This window comes from Vulpes lagopus, chromosome 16 (genome assembly GCF_018345385.1).
Source record: "Vulpes lagopus strain Blue_001 chromosome 16, ASM1834538v1, whole genome shotgun sequence".
Taxonomy (NCBI): Eukaryota; Metazoa; Chordata; class Mammalia; order Carnivora; family Canidae; genus Vulpes; species Vulpes lagopus.
The window spans coordinates 31,382,353-31,400,643 of NC_054839.1; positions in this window are offsets into that span (position 1 = coordinate 31,382,353).

Here is an 18,291-nt window from a genome sequence, read left to right on the forward strand (position 1 = left end):
AAATGGAAACCCTCTCTGGGGTGGAGTGTGGGGCAAATAGAGAGCTGTGGGAAGGTAGCTCTTCTCTGCCTCTGCCTCTGCCTCATTGTCTTGAGCACCTTGCCAAAGCATCTATTTCAAGTAGAGTTTACCTGCCAACTAATTTAAGATTATTAGGTAAAAAGGAGTGATTCATGCCTCTTTGGCTGTGTAGCTTCAAAGTTTCGAAGGTTGAGCATCTTGGCACAGCCACAGAACTAAATGCCTGCAAAAATTTAAACAAAATGTAAGTTGTCTTAGATAAATTAGAAGAAAACAAATCCTTAATATGAGCAGAATAGGTAATAATATCTTTGAAAGGATGACAGAAATATTAAAGAGGCTGAGAATATGCTGGCATATATGAAGTGCTGTTAATCTACTGAACTCTTTTTTCAAAATAAGAAATTAAAACAGAATGTCTCCAGGTTGGCTAAAAATGGTTTTGAAGTTTAGTTTGTTAAAATAAAAAACTAAAGGGAAAGAAAAAAAATCTCAGGAGTTACACTGATCTAGCATAGGTAATAAATTATGATAAAAATGGATTTTAGGTAAATGTGCTACTAAAGAGATTTAATAAGGAAATGAGTCCATATATCCCCATGGGTGGTATGATGTAGTTCTAATATTTAAAAGACTTACATGTAGCACATATCATCCTAGTAAATGTAACCAACAGGTCCATGAATTTGAGGGTTTGTGGACAGTAACTGTATGTGTGCGATCTATCATCATCACTTCTAAGCAAATGGATCAAAGTGAAAGGATGATACTGCTTTCAAAGAATGCATCTGAATTAAGCTGCTGAAAATGTTTTGCCAATACAATAGATTTCTTGTCTAGCCACATATTTCTTTTTTTTGCCAGTTTTATTGAGAAATAATCAACATACAGAACTGTGTAAGTTTAAGGTGTACAGTATGATACCCACAGATTACTTAATGGCAGCATTAGGAGGCATTTTTCATTCCCAAAAGTTTCCCCTCTTGTGTTGATTGAAAAATTTAAGGATAACTTAATCATTATATGAACATAATGGGGCCATGTTCTCTGCTCCCTTTATTGGCTTTTATGTAATACACATACCCTATGTTTCATATCTATGCTTCTCTGTGGATACTCTTTCTACTTATTTTTCACTTTTATTACACTCTTTTCATTTTTGCTAAAAATCATGAAGACCTAGATGAAGAATTCATGTTCCATAAGAAATTTTGTAATGGAGATGAGGTGGCCCCATTATGTTGATCAATTGCAGTAGCATCCTGATTTTATTATTTATTTTCAGACTATGTAATTGAAGTTGCTTATCCTGAAAAGCTATAATTCACAGAGTGTCACAACTGCTGAAGTGACACTATATATATCAAATTTGTTGGCGCACTGCCCTGCAGAATTTCAGTTCCAGGAGTCAGATCATCTTTATTTCTAAGGACATGGTAAGGCCATGGCCAAGGCCCCAGGCATTTAGCAAGCTCAGGTAGAGGCTTATAGTCAGGCCAGCTTTGTCTCTGGTCCGCTTAGAACGTTGGCCTAGTGGATTGTTTTTTCAGGAACTGTATTTCAGGGGCACTTCACCCTGTTTTTACACCTGGGAGTCCTGCCTAGGATCTGAGCTCCTCCATGACCAAAGTTTTCCCTGGTTCTTGCCAATCTTGTCATGTATGAAATCTTCTCTTGCCTCTAAAGCCCAGGCATCAAAACTGGACTCCAGTTCTTTGGTGTCAGACCTCTCTGCCTGATTTCCTTGATCTTTACTTCCCACCTGATAACTACCCGAATTTCTTCCCTGGAACTGTGCTCTGTTTACTGAGAATCTGCTCTTGGCTGTTCACATCACTGACTTTGCTGCTCTTGACTTTCCCGGATAGGCAATGATAAGAACCTTTTTTCATTACCTGCTATCTCCTCCCCCATTGCCAAATCCAAAGCATGACACGGATGGTTATTTCTATGTCTGTAAGAGACAGAGGTAACCTTGAAAATGATATTTCCTTATTGGTTTCTTTAAATTTGATGAATCATTTTATGAAATGCATACTTTTTCTCAAGCACATCATATAGTAAAAAATGAATAGCCCACCTTCTCTCTCCTCTGATTTTACTCCTTGAAGAGACTAGAGTTAACAGTCTAACACTTGCATGTTAGAATCATCAGAGGAGGGTTAAAAAAATACTGGTACCTGGTCTCCATTTGGTAGTGTGTTGCTGTGTTCAATAAGCAGCTCTATGGGATGGAGATTGGGAGCAGTGGCTGGTTTGTGAGCCACTATGAGCAGCCCGAGCAGGCACTGCCTCCTCCTCTCCTCCCCTCATCCCACCATAAAGGGTTCAGAACCTCTGAGGATCAATCCAAGGAAATCTCTCACACAGAGCCCTTGTAACACAGTGCTTGGCGCATGGATTCATAACCTGTCTCTATTGCCTAATGTCTATGAAATTTTGAGAAACTTATTATGCCTCAATTTTCTCCGGCTATAATATGGTGACATTAACTATGCTTCCTCAGAGGGTAATTATGAAGATTAAATGAATTTTTGTATATATTTGGTTGTCCCCCGCAGCTCAGGAGTCTGTGTTGGGAAGAATTTAAGATGAGCCTGGATTAAGAATTTAGACCAAGGATAAATAAGAATTTTAACTGAGAACTGAAATTCATAGAACACTGTATTTCATCCCTTGTTCCCAGGCTGGAGTGAAGAGGAATGAGAATGCTTCATCAGCTCAAAATATTTCTGTGGACTTCTCCCAATATTGTACAACTAGGTGAAAAATGCATGCTGCTTTGGCGGTACATCACATAAAGGCACGCTCCCCTAAAGAAGCCTGCCTCCATGGAGTAAGTACAGGCTTGGGCTTTGATGAATTCTGAAAGCAGAAATCAGTCCCTTGAAATGAATTTCTGAAGAAGAGCTTAAGGGTTCAGATCCACTGCTCATATCATTAAAAACCTTACTCTCTTAAGGAAACCTCACTCACTTTAAATCATAGAAATTTAGAGCTGGCAGGCACCTTAGAGAGCATTCCTTATTCACCTAAAAGAGAAGAACTTATTGCTAACTAGGTCTGAGGTTTAATAAGCAAGTTCTGAGCAAGCCCCTGGCATTTTTTTTTTCTTCAAATGTTTCTAGCCTCGCAGTTTCCCCTTCCTTCAACTGAGACTTCTGAATGGATTTTTAAAAAATTTGCTGCGAGCTTCTATTAGTCACACTTTGCCAGGTCACTCTGAACAAAGGGACACTTACTAAACAAGAAGATAAAGGGTAACAATAGACGTTTATTTCCAAATAATGATACTGCATCAGCTTTGAAATATGTCCTTTTGTAGCAGTGCAGGCTTTGCAGTTGGTATGCAGGATTCCATACCAAAGCAAGCTGGGGTCAGCATTAGTGATCATAAGAGACCCACCCTGTGTAGATAACCCACATTCTCACGGCTCTTTGGGCAGGGAAAACTGTTTACAGTGGAAGAAACAAGATACCAGAAAGATCCACTGTAGGCTGTCCACCACAGTGTAGGCTGTCCACCACAGTAGCAATTATGCTCCTAGTTTGGGCAGTCTCCTCTGTGGTTCAGAAATCTGGAATTTCACTTTTTTAAAAAAGTACTTTAAAATTCTAGGTGTAATATGAAATATCAAGGAGGGAAAGGAAGAGCACAAGCATTTTTTAAAGTTCTTATTTCACACTTGCAGGACACTGCAAGTCGTGGTTCCTGTGAGTTTTCCTAGGAAACCTCATGACAATGGTGGAAGTTAGATTTCATGATGCATTAAAGTTTTAGGGTTATACTAACCAAAACTGTTTTGCAGAGCTAGTTCTGACTCTAAACCTCTTGGTCAGTATTATTACTCATGCTTCTAAAAAAGGTGCATGATGAAAGCAATATTGTGGTAAGGGCATTACCTATATAGGTGTTTGTTTTGGTCATTCTTAAATAAACTCATTGAGGATAGAAACAGCATTTTATTCCTCTTTACATCTATCACCAACCATGGTCCCCTGGTGCATAGAGGAAACCTGTAGGTCTGCAACTGGAAATATTGCAACATTAACATATTATATGAAAATAACTCCTCTCAGACTTTCAATGACTAGGTTTTCAAACGTCTTGTTGATAGGAAATTAAGTAGGATTTAATATGTTGCCCCAGTACTTAGTTGTTGCTAGACAAACATTATTTGTGAGTTTTATTCTCCCCTTTTGTGCCATTCTAGAGGTAGGACAAGGAAGGCTGGGTGTGAGGAGGAGCTATGGTGGAGTATGTGGTATGTTCTGGGATCCTCTAGTATGTGTGGAGGTTTGATACAATGGGTAGTATAATTAGTGTCAAATGAAATCACATGTACTAAGGAGGATTGGTACCAACATTTAAGTATCATTTATATCATTGTCTCTATGAGGAAATTCACTGCATTCTACACAATTTACAAGAAACTTTGGGCCAACACCAGTCTATATTTTGTCTGAAATGCGTAGGACTGACACAAACATATTCAAGTTAAATACTTTGAAATTACTCAAGACCGTAGGGTTTTCTGAGGAAAGGCTGAATAGTTTTCTCCTTCTGCCTTCATTATTTAATATTCACGAGGTAATATTTTCATGCCACAAGTTTACATAGGAAATATTATCATGATAAATAATAGTAAAGGAGAGACCAGATAACATTTCTAAATATGCCATCTTGTGTGAGAAACAGGACCAGAGAACTTGCCCTCAGATAAGACCTAAGCTTAAGTCCTTGCTTAGAAAGAAAACATGTGGAAATTCCTTGCCCAAAGATATTATAGTTTCAAAAGAGACATGAGGTACCTAGACAAAAGTCCAAACCAAATAGGAAAGAATCAGTTTTTTTCCAAGAAAGAACCCAGGTTGTGTGTTCCCCAGGTTGGGCTGAAATTGTGAGCCTGGAGACAGCAGGTTCTACCTCAGAGCTTCGGCTGGGACATGACAGAGAACCTAGAAGAATGCTCTGCGAAGGCTCCCAATGACACTCCTTTGAAGTTGCAAGAATTTTTTCAAAGTATTTTGGGGCTTAAAAGCCTCCTTCTTTCAAGTACCACTGGAAGATTGGGACTGATTGAACTCAGATGAACTGGAGCCCTTACCTTTTTCTCCTTACTCAATTCTCCAGACAGAATTCTTGGTGCTTTAAGTGTGGGTGGAAGTGTCTAAATGTGGCATTTGGATAATGAGAAAACTATAGTTTTCCTTTTAGGTGATCAAGATGTGGGAAGAAACTATTGGAGGCATGCAAAACAAAACAAAACTCCAACAAAAACTACAGATCAGGAGAAAAGGAAGCAACCAAACTGTTGACCTTAGAGAACCCCCTGAAAATCCTCCCAGTCAGACTTTGCTATTCTATTTAAAATCTTGTTTCTGCCCTGGGTTGATAGGTTTTGGTTCTTTTTACTATCCCTTTCATCTTTATTTTTTGTCTGGTTTCATATCCCTGAGTTTGCAACCTCTTAAGGCTGATGTCTTTTCTATGCTAATGTTAGTTATTATTTGGTGTAGGAACTGGAGCTGCTTTGGGTTTTCTCAAAGCAATGACTGATTCTAGTGCCCAATTCTAAAGTTAATTCCAGACACTGGATGAATAGTTAGAGATGAGAGTGAGAATTACAGTTTGTAGGAACTGGAGAAACTCTCTGGTGGAAATGGCCAGGAGGAAGAGTTCTTGGGACAGGTCAAGAAGTTGGAGACTAGATTAGGTATATGCATAAATATCTCAAAGAGCCCCCAGGTGAGGTGGACTGAGCCTGCAAAAGGGGCAGACATAGTTTTGAATTTGAGAGATTCCAAATACTTTGGGATATACAGCAAGGGAGGGTCTAATTCCAGAATAGGCTGGTCTTCAGTGGCCGAAGATAGCCGCCACAACCAGAGTCTTCCATGCCAAGTTTCTTCCATTAGTCACTTGGATTCTAATTTCCCGTACACTTGATTCATATACTTTACTTCATATATCCATTTAAGAACAACTTAAAAATTTCCAGCACATGATAATACTTCTATTATGTAGCACTAATAACCTTGTAATATGGTAACGGTACTCTGTCTTCCTTTCATGGGGGACCGTGCAGTTCCTAGGGCACCTCTATGTTTCATTTGTCTGTAATGTTCAGGGCCTGCAACATGCTAGGCACTTAAATATTTGTTGAACTAAAATGTTGCATTGGTGTCAATGTGTTGTTATATTTGAGGTATAAACACTGAAAGGAAAAGCATTCTTGGATAAAGATAGAGAGGAAGAGAATATGCTGTGGTGTGTCACATCCATTTTCCAAAATAGACATGGTTTCACTTACCATCCTTTACAAACTTTGTGCTTCTCTTAGACCATAACTGAATGTTCTTCTTTTCTTTGAGGTACGATTGCAAGTATAATCACAGAAGATTGAAATGTAGTAGGGAAAGGTTGACAAAGGACTGTAAAGAAAGGCTCCAAAGTATTTATAGAACAATTTATTAGGCACGAATGCCAAGTGCTTAGAGACAGGTGGTGCCCTGCAGCTGATGAAACACGTGTAATAGAAAAAATTTAAAATGCCAGGAGAAAAAAGGTCTACAGAAGGGAGGCAGAGAAGCAAAAGGCAAGTCAGAATGAACAAAACTTCAAGGGGTGGAGGATGTATGTGAATAAATGTGCTGATCTTATTCTAACTAGACAATCTTGAGATTTCCTTTATTTTTAAAAACACTTGGGCACATTATCTAGTGGAATAGAAACATAAGACATTTCTGAGTAACTATCTAATGGTGGAGTTGATAAGATCATTGCAATGATTTCTCTAGCTATTGTGACAAGACCATTGATTTTTCACTGATACAGTTTAAGAATATAATGCAGTACTTCTGTCTCTCAGAAAAATACAGTAGTATTTAAACACCAAAACCTAATATTTATGAAAGGATATTTATTTAACTAAAAACAATTCATTTCATCTTCTTTTAATGGCAAATTTCCTTTGTGTATTTAAAAGTAGCATTCCTACTACAAAAATGTTCCTACTGTAGAAATGTTCAATTAATTCATGCTTGTGGAAATTCAAGAAATATTTACTTGCTTCTCGTTCAAAGGAGTTGACTTAAGGAGGTAGAATTATGGAAAGGAAAGACTACTTAGTAACTATGAGATCTTGAATATCTTTTTTTTGTTTTGTTTTGTTTTGTTTTGAGATCTTGAACATCTTATTTAAATGCTCTGCTCTGACTTAATCTATAAAAAGAAAGAGCTGAGATAGATATTTCTAAGAGAGCTTCCAGTGATACTCTCTACAGGTGTACAATTCTGCAACATACAAGGCAAATTCTTGAGATAGTAAAACTCTCTTCCATGTTATTGAGTGAATGTATTTCTGTTCTGGAAGATGACCTAGCCAAAGAGAAGAAGTGTGTTTGCTTGATTCTAACACATTCTCCCCATCTATCCCTCCAATCTGGGCAGCAGTCCTGCAGAGTGGTGTGATGAGAAGAGGTGACATCAGAAGAGTTCTATCCAAATGCTTCCAGGTTCTTTTTTTCCAACAATGCCCTTGCAAGTAGCACTCATGTTTCAGTGCCTCCTTCTAGTCCTCAGTTCACACATCTTCCTTCTACCTTAAAGAAAAATTGCCTCCAACAAATCATGAGAATCAGCATATATAACAAAATATTTTATTAGATAATCATACCAAAGGATGGCAGGTGTAGGCACTATCACAGCACCCTGTGCTCCTTTCATGTTTGCACTCATCATAACCTGCATGGCTCTGTGATGTTAGGCATTACATTTGTCTTATAGAAGGGGTAAAAATATAAATGCTGGAAAGTTACAGGAGAGTAGGGTAGCATTTGCATGATTCTTATTTCTCCTCCTGAATTTGGATTCCAAATTGATACTTTGGGTTGGCCTATTTTACTAGCCTGGCAACATCTTTATTTCTCTACATTTTTCAGAACAGGAAGTTTATTTTTAGCACAATTTTAGTCCAATAGGCAGACTCCTATAATTCATATGGTCGATCTGAAAATTGAATGTTGCTGGAGAAAAAGAGAATCAATGAATGACAACATGAACCCACTGTTTGCAATATCAGGAATGCCAGCCCTCTTCTGTGTTCATCTGGCAAAGCCAAGCTAACTTTCTCCAGGATTTTGCTCTAAAGGCTTACCTCAGGTAGCTGGTAACTTTTTGGTATTTCAAAACAGACTTCTGTGTACTTCCCTCTAGGAATTCAATGTATGTTACATTAAGAGATTATCTCAGCCTATTTTAATTTTTCAATTTCCTTATCTGTCTCCTACATTTCCTCTCAATTTGTGGGGATTCAGTACCATGAATAAGTGAAATAAAGGCCTTAAACACACAGAAACAAATGGCTATGGGAAGGGATGATTAGAAATGATTGATTTTCAGAAAGAGTGAGAAAAAAGTGCTAACAAGAGAGCTAGGGAAGGGATAGAGAGAGGGCAGAAGTCAGTTCAACAAAGAAGAGTGATAAAGAAGTGAAGGGAAATAATTCATATTAGAATGTGTGAGTTTATATTAGAATGGGGTCAAATGTCTGTTTTCAATTAGTTAACAAGTATTCTACAAAAAGTGTTTAGTGAAAATCTGTAATTACAAAATACATACTCATTGGTGAAACAATGCAAAGATTTATCAAGAGATAATTTTTCCCTTTATCCCCAGGTGTTTCAAACTGATATGCATGTTGGATGGTAAAGTTCTGTGACTTTCTCAGTACTCATAGAAATGTATATATATATCTAGAGGATCTTTTTTTCTCTTTTATGAAAAAGTTATCATACTATACTTATGCACATGCAAATTAGCAATGCGTCCTGAATATCCATAAGTGAGTAGACACTGATCTAAATCTTTTCCTTTTTTTTCTTGATTTAAAATTTTATTTTATTATAGTAAGCACACCAAACATGAGATCTACCCTGTTAGCAGATGTTTAGATTACATTACAATGTCATCTAGAGGGATAATGTATCTCTAGATAATGTATCTCTAGAACTTACCCATTGATTTACACCCATTGATTAACACCTCCCCATTTCCGCTTTCCCTTCTCTCTTAATTCCTTAGACTCACCCTAAACCCTAACCCTAACCCTAACCCTAACCCTAACCCTAACCCTAACCCTAAACCTAACCCTACACCGTAATCCTAACATTCAGTTGCCACTAGATCAATATTTCTTGACTCAATTTAATGAATGAATTTTCATGTTACCTTCCATTGACTCCTTTGATGGGTGAATTCTCTGTTTCTGCAAACGTGAAATATTGTCTCCCACTTTTCCGTCCAGGTGTACCCAGTTGGTTTCATAAAGAATTTCATAAAGCTGCATCTACAGAATGGATATTCCACAATGTATTTCACTATTTCTGTGTTGGTGACATTTATTTGTTTCCAGAGTTTTTTTTTTTTAATTTTTCCTTCTTTTTTTTTTTTTTTTTTTAAACTTTTATTTATTTATGATAGTCACAGAGAGAGAGAGAGAGAGGCAGAGACGCAGGCGGAGGAAGAAGCAGGCTCCATGCACCGGGAGCCTGATGTGGGATTCGATCCTGGGTCTCCAGGATCGCGCCCCGGGCCAAAGGCAGGCGCCAAACCGCTGCGCCACCCAGGGATCCCTAATTTTTCCTTCTTTATTGCTACAAAAATTGTTGCAACCGTCATCTTTACACTTTTCATCACATATTGGTGCTTTTGTTTATGTAGAATAGGTTTTCCAAAGTGGAATTGTTTGATCTTGCATGGTTATAGCAATTACCAGATCTCTCAACATTAGCTGACAGCAAGGAGCTTGAGTCTCGGCAATAAATTGTGAGAATGCCCCTTTCCCCACATCAGCGTTGAATGCCATATGTCTTATTTTTGTTGATATGAGTGAAAAGTGCCACTTTTTTTTTTTAAAGATTTTATTTATTTATTTATTTATTTATTTGTTTGTTTGTTTGTTTAAATTAATTTTTATTGGTGTCCAATTTACCAACATACAGAAAAACACCCAGTGCTCATCCCGTCAAGTGTCTACCTCAGTGCCCCTCCAACACCCACCCTCCTCCCCTTCCACCACCCCTAGTTCGTTTCCCCGAGTTAGGAGTCTTTATGTTCTGTCTCCCTTCCTGATATTTCCCAACATTTCTTTTCCCTTCCTTTATATTCCCTTTCACTATTATTCATATTCCCCAAATGAATGAGAACATACACTGTTTGTCCTTCTCCGATTGACTTAATTCACTCAGCATAATACCCTCCAGTTCCATCCACGTTGAAGCAAATGGTGGGTATTTGTCGTTTCTAATTGCTGAGTAATATTCCATTGTATACATAAACCACATCTTCTTTATCCATTCATCTTTCGATGGACACCGAGGCTCCTTCCACAGTTTGGCTATTGTGGCCATTGCTGATAGAAACATCGGGGTGCAGGTGTCCCGACGTTTCATTGCATCTGAATCTTTGGGGTAAATCCCCAACGGTGCAATTGCTGGGTCGTAGGGCAGGTCTATTTTTAACTCTTTGAGGAACCTCCACACAGTTTTCCAGAGTGGCTGCACCAGTTCACATTCCCACCAACAGTGTAAGAGGGTTCCCTTTTCTCCGCATCCTCTCCAACATTTGTTGTTTCCTGCCTTGTTAATTTTCCCCATTCTCACTGGGGTGAGGTGGTATCTCATTGTGGTTTTGATTTGTATTTCCCTGATGGCAAGTGATGCAGAGCATTTTCTCATGTGCGTGTTGGCCATGTCCATGTCTTCCTCTGTGAGATTTCTCTTCATGTCTTTTGCCCATTTCATGATTGGATTGTTTGTTTCTTTGGTGTTGAGTTTAATAAGTTCTTTATAGATTTTGGAAACTAGCCCTTTATCTGATACATCATTTGCAAATATCCTCTCATATTCTGTAGGTTGTCTTTTAGTTTTGTTGACTGTATCCTTTGCTGTGCAAAAGCTTCTTATCTTGATGAAGTCCCAATAGTTCATTTTTGCTTTTGTTTCTTTTGCCTTTGTGGATGTATCTTGCAAGAAGTTACTGTGGCCAGGTTCAAAAAGGGTGTTGCCTGTGTTCTCTTCTATGATTTTGATGGACTCTTGTCTCACATTTAGATCTCTCATCCATTTTGAGTTTATCTTTGTGTATGGTGAAAGAGAGTGGTCCAGTTTCATTCTTCTGCATGTGGATGTCCAATTTTCCCAGCACCATTTATTGAAGAGACTGTCTTTCTTCCAATGGATAGTCTTTCCTCCTTTATCGAATATTAGTTGACCGTACATTTCAGGGTCCACTTCTGGGTTCTCTATTCTGTTCCATTGATCTATGTGTCTGTTTTTGTGCCAGTACCACACTGTCTTGATGACCACAGCTTTGTAGTACAACCTGAAATCTGGCATTGTGATGCCCCCAGCTATGGTTTTCTTTTTTAAAATTCCCCTGGCTATTCGGGGTCTTTTCTGATTCCACACAAATCTTAAAATAATTTGTTCTAACTCTCTGAAGAAAGTCCATGGTATTTTGATAGTAAATTGCCTTGGGTAACATTGACATTTTTACAATATTAATTCTGCCAATCCATGAGCATGGAATATTTTTCCATCTCTTTGTGTCTTCCTCAATTTCTTTCAGAAGTGTTCTATAGTTTTTAGGGTATAGATCTTTTACCTCTTTGGTTAGGTTTATTCCTAGGTATCTTATGCTTTTGGGTGCAATTGTAAATGGGATTGACTCCTTAATTTCTCTTTCTTCAGTCTCATTGTTAGTGTATAGAAATGCCATTGATTTCTGGGCATTGATTTTGTATCCTGCCACGCTACCAAATTGCTGTATGAGTTCTAGCAATCTTGGGGTGGAGGCTTTTGGGTTTTCTATGTAGAGTATCATGTCATCGGCGAAGAGGGAGAGTTTGACTTCTTCTTTGCCAATTTGAATGCCTTTAATGTCTTTTTGTTGTCTGATTGCTGAGGCGAGGACTTCCAGAACTATGTTGAACAGCAGTGGTGAGAGTGGACATCCCTGTCTTGTTCTTGATCTTAGGGGAAAGGCTCCCAGTGCTTCCCCATTGAGAATGATATTTGCTGTGGGCTTTTCGTAAATGGCTTTTAAGATGTCGAGGAAAGTTCCCTCTATCCCAACACTCTGAAGGGTTTTGATCAGGAATGGATGCTGTATTTTGTCAAATGCTTTCTCTGCATCTAATGAGAGTATCATATGGTTCTTGGTTTTTCTCTTGCTGATATGATGAATCACATTGATGGTTTTACGAGTGTTGAACCAGCCTTGTGTCCCGGGGATAAATCCTACTTGGTCATGGTGAATAATTTTCTTAATGTGTTGTTGGATCCTATTGGCTAGTATCTAGTTGAGAATTTTTGCATCCATATTCATCAGGGATATTGGTCTGTAATTCTCCTTTTTGGTGGGGTCTTTGTCTGGTTTCGGAATTAAGGTGATGCTGGCCTCATAGAACGAATTTGGAAGTACTCCATCTCTTTCTATCTTTCCAAACAGCTTTAGTAGAATAGGTATGATTTCTTCTTTAAACGTTTGATAGAATTCCCCTGGGAAGCCATCTGGCCCTGGACTCTTGTGTCTTGGGAGGTTTTTGATGACTGCTTCAATTTCCTCCCTGGTTATTGGCCTGTTCAGGTTTTCTATTTCTTCCTGCTCCAGTTTTGGTAGTTTGTGGCTTTCCAGGAATGCATCCATTTCTTCTAGATTTCCTAATTTATTGGCGTACAGCTGTTCATAATATGTTTTTAAAATCATTTGTATTTCCTTGGTGTTGGTAGTGATCTCTCCTTTCTCATTCATGATTTTATTAATTTGAGTCTTCTCTCTCTTCTTTTTAATAAGGTTGGCTAATGGTTTATCTATCTTATTAATTCTTTCAAAGAACCAACTCCTGGTTCTGTTGATCTGTTCCACAGTTCTTTTGGTCTCGATATCATTGAGTTCTGCTCGAATTTTAATTAACTGTCTTCTTCTGCTGGGGGTGGGGTCTATTTGTTGCTTTTTCTCTAGTTCCTTTATGTGTAAGGTGAGCTTTTGAATTTGAGATCTTTCCAGTTTTTGAATGGATGCTTGTATTGCGATGTATTTCCCCCTCAGGACTGCTTTTGCTGCATCCCAAAGATTTTGAACGGTTGTATCTTCATTCTCATTAGTTTCCATGAATCTTTTTAATTCTTCCTTAATTTCCTGGTTGACCTTTTCATCTTTTAGCAGGATGGTCCTTAACCTCCACGTGTTTGTGGTCCTTCCAAACTTCTTGTTGTGATTAAGTTCTAATTTCAAGGCATTTGGTCTGAGAATATACAGGGGACTATCCCGATCTTTTGGTATCGGTTCAGACCCGATTTGTGACCCAGTACGTGGTCTATTCTGGAGAAAGTTCCATGTGCACTTGAGAAGAATGTGTATTCAGTTGAGTTTGGATGTAAAGTTCTGTAGATATCTGTGAAATCCATCTGGTCCAGTGTATCATTTAAAGCTCTCGTTTCTTTGGATATGTTGTGCTTACAAGACCTATCTAGTATAGAGAGAGCTAGATTGAAGTCACCAAGTATAAGTGTATTATTATCAAAGTATTTCTTCAGTTTGGTTATTAATTGGTTTAAATATTTGGCAGCTCCCACATTCGGGGCATATATATTGAGGATTGTTAAGTCCTCTTGTTGGATAGATCCTTTGAGTATGAGATAGTGTCCCTCTTCATCTCTCACTATAGTCTTCAGGGTAAATTTTAATTTATCTGATATAAGGATGGCTACCCCTGCTTTCTTATGAGGACCATTTGAATGGTAAATGGTTCTCCAACCTTTTATTTTCAGGTTGTAGGTGTCCTTCTGTCTAAAATGAGTCTCTTGTAGACAGCAAATAGATGGGTCCTGCTTTTTTATCCAGTCTGATACCCTGCGCCTTTTGATGGGGTCATTAGGCCGTTCACGTTCAGAGTTACTATTGAGAGATATGAGTTTAGTGTCATCATATCTATTCAGTCCTTGTTTTTGTGGATTGTTCCACTGAACTTCTTCTTAAAGGGGAATTTTAAGAGTCCCCCTTAAAATTTCTTGCAGAGCTGGTTTGGAGGTTACATATTCTTTCAGTTCCTGCCTGTCTTGGAAGCTCTTTATCTCTCCTTCCATTTTGAATGAGAGCCTTGCTGGATAAAGTATTCTTGGTTGCATGTTCTTTTCATTTAGGACCCTGAATATATCCTGCCAGCCCTTTCTGGCCTGCCAGGTCTCTGTGGAGAGGTCTGCTGTTACCCTAATATTCCTCCCCATAAAAGTCAGGGACTTTTTTTCTCTTGCTGCTTTAAGGATCTTCTCCTTATCTTTGGAATTTGCAAGCTTCACTATTAAATGTCGAGGTGTTGAACGGTTTTTGTTGATTTTAGGAGGGGATCTCTCTATTTCCTGGATCTGAATGCCTGTTTCCCTTCCCAGATTCGGAAAGTTTTCAGCTAGGATTTGTTCAAATACATATTCTGGCCCTCTGTCCCTTTCGGCGCCCTCGGGAACCCCAATTAAACATACGTTTTTCTTCCTCAGGCTGTCATTTATTTCCCTTAATCTATCCTCATGGTCTTTTAATTGCCTGTCTCTTTTTTCCTCAGCTTCCCTCTTTGCCATCAACTTGTCTTCTATGTCACTCACTCGTTCTTCCACCTCGTTAAGCCTCGTCGTTAGGACTTCTAGCTTGGATTGCATCTCATTTAATTGATTTTTAATTTCTGCCTGATTGGATCTAAATTCTGCAGTCATGAAGTCTCTTGAGTCCTTTATGGTTTTTTCTAGAGCCACCAGTAGCTGTATAATAGTGCTTCTGAATTGGCTTTCTGACATTGAATTGTAATCCAGATTTTGTAACTCTGTGGGAGAGAGGGCTGTTTCTGATTCTTTTTTTTGAGGTGAGGTTTTCCTTCTAGTCATTTTGCTCAGTGCAGAGTGGCCAAAAACAAGTTGTATTGGGAAAAGGAGAAAAAGAGAGAGAAGGAAAGAAAAGAGAAAAAGAAAAAAGAGAAAGAAGAAAAAAAAAGGGGAAAAAGAGAAGAAAAAGAGAAAGAAAAAGAAAGGAGAAAAAAGAAAAGAAAAAAAGGGGGTGGGGTGGGGTGGGGGAAGCAAATCAGAAATCAAGAAGAAAGAAAGAAAAAAAAAACACAAAACCAAACAAAAACAAAGACAACAAAACAAAAAACACGGGGGAGTATCTTCTGATTCTGTATAATTTAAGTCCCTTGACTTCCTCTGGAACTGGTCCGTGTCGCTGGTCTTCTGGGGGAGGGGCCTGCTGTGCTGATTCTCAGGTGTTAGCACTTGGGGGAGCTGCTCTGCCCCTGCCTGGTGCAGGGCTCAGTGGGGGTTGTTCACCCCGTGAGGCCCCGGGAGGAAGCCACAGTGGCGGGGGCAGCTCTGGGACCCTGGAGTCAGCCCCCGCAGTAGCTCCGGGGCTCTCCGTCTGCAGGGCCTGGGGGCTCCGGGGCGGGGCCGCTGATCTGCTCAGTTCCAGGCAGGAGCGTCCTCGCTGTCCTGGGCCCTCCCGGCCTCTGCCTGTCCCGGGGAAGGCCGGATCCTGGGCTGTGTCCCGGCGCCCTGTGCTCCGGAGCCTGCGCTGTTGGATTCGCGCTCCCGCCCCACCGCCCCCTCCGCGAAGCCGCCGCCCGAGCCCCTCCGGCTGTTCCCGGAGCCGCGCAGCCCCCTCCGCGGAGCCGCCGCCCGAGCCCCTCCGAGCTGCTCCGGGTCCCGCCGAGCGCTGCAGCCCTTAGGGAGCTCGGCGCACTCTCCGGGGCGCAGTTCCTCTGTTACTGTCCCAGGGAGCCCGAGGGCGTCCCCGCCTTCCTGGGGATCCTGCTCCAATTCCCCGGGAGGCCTTTCCGCGGGGAAGGTCGGTGCAGCTCCTGCTCCTCCGGGACGGGGCTCTCCTGTCCTGGGGACACTCGCCCCGGCCTCAGCCCGGCTCCTCGGGGCCCCTCCCCCTTGGAGGCCTTTTGTGTCTTTATTTCTTTTTCCCCGTCTTCCTACCTTGATAGAAGCGCGAACTCTTCTCACTGTAGCGTTCCAGCTGGTCTCTCTTTAAATCTCAGGCCGAATTCGTAGATTTTCAGGATGATTGGAAGGTTTTCTAGGTAATTTGTTGAGGACAGGTGACCTGGGGACCCTGCTCTTCCGCCGTCTTGCCCCCGATTTTATTTATTTATTTATGAGAGACAGAGAGAGAGAGGCAGAGACAGACGCAGAGGGAGAAGTAAATTCCCCACAGGGAGCCTGATGCGGGACTCCATCCCAGGACCCTGGGATCATGCTCTGAGCCAAAGGTAGACAATCAACCACTGAGCCACCCAGATGCCCTGAAAAGTGCTACTTTAATTGTGCTTTAATTTCTACTTCTCTAGATACCCATGAAGCTAAGTGTCTTTCCATATTTATTGGCCAATTGGGTTTCATCTTCTATGAATTGCCTATTTATAGCTTCTGTCCATTTTTCTTCCATTTATTCATTATTTTTCAAATTAGAGGCATTCTTTTTGCTTATTAGATATAGTAGTCCTTTGTCACATGAACTGCAAATGTTTTCCTAGTTTATCATTTTTTATTGTGACTTTGTTTACAGTGGATTTGACATATATATGTATATATATGTTTTAATTTTGTGAAGTCAAAGTATGTCTCATTTATGATTTCAGACAATTATGTTTTGCATAGAAAGTTTTTTTCTACCTCAAGTTTGTGAAAATTTCTTAATTTTCTAATTTTTAAAAACTTCAAAAATATTTTTGCCTTAAAATTTTATCCATCTGGAATTCATTTTGGCATATGGTGCGAGGTAGATCTAGCTTGTTTTCTTGTAGAGAGCCAATTATGCCAGGATCATTTATTAATAAACCAATTATTTCCCACCGAATTAAAATGTCACTTTTGTGGATTTATTTCTGGACTCTATTTTGTCCCACAAATATATTTATCTATTTCTGTGTCAGTGCCAGAGATTACAGTGACTTTATAGTAAACTTAAGTATCTAGCAAGACATATATTCCCCTTACCATTTCTATTTGTTTACAGTCTTCTTTTCTATTATTGACACTTCTTTTATGTTATGAATCCTAAAAAAATTTTATCTACCTTCCCTCCTCCAAGAAACCTCAACAGAATCATCAAAATTAGAATCCTAACTGAAACTGCATGAAATGAATATTGGCTGAGGTAAATTTTTGACAAAAGTTTCTACTTTCTATAAGTATTAATTGGGCATTTGTGCATTCATTAGAATATTTTTATTTGCTCTCTTAAATGACTTTTTTTCCCAATTTTATTTATTTGACAGAGAGAGAGAGAGAGGGATAGAGAGCACAATCAGGGAGAGCAGCAGAGGGAGAGGGAGAAGCAGACTACTCATTGAGCAGAGCTCAGGAAGTGGTGCTGGATCCCAGGACCCTGGGATCATGACCTGAGACAAAGGTAGACTCTTCACTGATTGAGTCATGCAGGCACTCCTCTTAAATGACTTTCTAATTTTGATCCCCCTACCATTTACTTTTTAATTAATTGTAACTTTTAATGTGGAGAGCACTAAATATGCAAATCATAAATACACAGGTTAGTGAATTATCACCATGATATTTTCAGGATTTAAAATTTCTCTTGTTCTGGTGGGTTTATGGTGATACTGATTTATCTCATGGAGCGTTTCCTTGGTTGCTATTGTGTTTGGACAGTTTTCATAACTTTATTAACCATTTGGTTATGCTTTGGACCATTTGGTTGTCCCATTCAAGTGAGTAGAGTTGTCTCTTTAATGATGATTTGGAGTACCTCTGCAGTCTGTGTTTGGGCCCTTTGTTGGTTTTAAGTGTAGCAAACACCCTCTCCAATTCTGTAACTTGCCTATTTACATTTTTGTATTGAATCTTTCAATAGAGGTTCTTAATTTCACCATAATCTAATTTATCAGTCTTATTCCCTATCATATCATATCAATATTATATCAATATTATAATATATAATATATAATATTGAGTTTTCTAATTCATGAGAATGATTATATGCATCCTTATTTATTTAGATCTTATTTAAATTTTTGCAGTAATATTATATATATGTATATATACATAATGTATTGATTCCTAGATTTTTGATATTTTGATGCTGTTGTGATATTTTAAAATTTTGCAATTATTTGTTTACTCTATAAAAGAAAATTGATTTTTATGTATTGATTTTTGTATCCAGTACTCTTGCTAATATCACATGAATTCTAGTAATTT